Consider the following 1,942-nt stretch of genomic DNA (forward strand, 5'->3'; position numbering starts at 1 on the left):
TGTGTGTGTGTGTGTGTGTGGTGAAATAGCAAGAAAACTGTGAACTTTGGAATTAGATTTAAATGCATGGCTTGGCTTTGGCATTCACTAGCTGTGGTCTCAGGCAAGCTCTGAAAGTTCTCTGGATTCTACTTTCCTCATGTACAAAATGGGGATAATGATATCTACTTCACACTGCTCTGAGATGTTTAAATAAGATAATATATGCCTCTAGCAGAGATGACCAACTTCGCATGGACCTCAAAGTGTGGTTCCTGCACCCGCAGCATCAGCGCCACCTGGACGCTCTGAAAATGTGATTTGTGGAGTCCTGGCCCATCGCAGCCCGTGCACGGCAGTTGTGCTTGTTCGGACAGTATGGAAACTTCGCTGATAACGTGACTTCATCAGGGGAGGCAGGAGTGGGGTGGTGACCCTTGCTTGGTGGGAGGTGGAAAAGGTGGTGATGTCTGTGTTGCAGCTCATAAGGGAATGACTTTAAAATGATTTAAAGACAGACATGCTCAGAAATGGTTTGTGGCTGGAGAAGGAGCAAGCAGTTAGAATAGTGCCCTAATGGGTTCCAAAGGAAGAGACTGTGAAATTCCTGTACCTGTGGGTATGTCCGTAACTGATGGAAAGGCTAACATTATAGGAGGACTCAATAATGAGAGAGACAGAATTTTAGTAGCTGAAGGAAGTCTTGGTGGTAAATTATAAGTGTCTTGCCCTTGAAAGGCCAGAAACAAATAATTCACCTCGATTTAAAACTTACAGCTGATGCAGGCCTAGTGGGGTCCCCAAATGTTGGGAAATCCTTTTTGCTAAGTCAGATTTCTCATGCAAAACCTGCCATTATAGATTATGCATTTACAACAGTGAAGCCTGAACTTGGAAAGATGTATAAAGACTTCAAACAGATAACAGTAGCCGATCTTCCTGGCTTAATGGAAGGAGCACCTGTAAACAAAGCTATGGGCCACACATTCCTCAGGCACATAGGAAGAACTAAGCTACTGCTTTTGTTTTTGTCGATATTTCTGGATTTCAGCTTTCATCCCTAAATCAATACAGAACTGCCTTTGAAACGATATTACTGCTTACGGAAGAGTTGGTGTTGTACAAAGAGAAAATTCAGACAAAATCTGCCTTTCTGCTGTTGATACAATGGACTTGTTAGACGTCTAAGATAAATTCCATGTACTGGTGAACCAACTCCAGAATCCTACAGATTTGCTGCATTTATTTGAAAAAAAAAAAAAAAAAAGAAAGAAAAGATTGCAGAGAGGACTGTGGCGTTACAACATATCATCCCCACCTCTGCAATTAGTGGAGAAGGAATTGATGAATTAAAGAACTGCATAAGGAAACCTCTGGACGAACATGCCAACGGGAAAAATAATACATATCATAAGAAATATTTGCTTACTTTACAGATTTTATTATGATATCTTATAGCCAGCCACCAGCAAAGGATTGTACTACTAGTTCCAGAATGAATATAATTTAAATCTGTTCAGAATGATATTAAAATTGTGTTCATTAGAAAGCTTTTCCACAGATTTGCATTCTCTTGAATATTAGTTCTTACTAACCTTCTGATATATACACCATCATTGGAGATCCATAGCTTTTAAAGTTTTTTGCAGTTAAGTGTATCAATAGTAAAAAAGTAACGGAGCTAAAAATGACAGTTTATACTTTTATGGCCAATCCACCTATAATAAAATCCTCAGATAGCCCTGTAAAAAAAAAAAAAAAAGTAAAATATTGAGCTCTATTCCAGACTTACTGACTCAGAAACTCAGCGGGTGGGGCCCAGCAATCTATGTCTCTTTCTTTAAAAATCAAACAAAACATTTTTATTGATTTCAGAGAGGAAGGGAGAGGGAGAGAGAGATAGAAACATCAATGATGAGAGAGAATCATTGATCAGCTGCCTCCTATACGCCCCACACTGGGG

General features: G+C 39.6%; 1 pseudogene across 1 annotated transcript; it reads left to right on the forward strand.

Moving 5' to 3' along the window:
• Positions 1-233: 233 nt before the first annotated feature.
• On the forward strand, positions 234-1,427 carry LOC308530091 (GTP-binding protein 10-like; annotated as a pseudogene). The gene is made up of 2 exons: positions 234-295; positions 498-1,427. The product of its transcript is annotated as a GTP-binding protein 10-like (transcript).
• The last annotated feature ends 515 nt before the right edge of the window (positions 1,428-1,942 follow it).

This window comes from Myotis nattereri, assembly GCF_964212035.1.
Source record: "Myotis nattereri genome assembly, chromosome: 14".
Taxonomy (NCBI): Eukaryota; Metazoa; Chordata; class Mammalia; order Chiroptera; family Vespertilionidae; genus Myotis; species Myotis nattereri.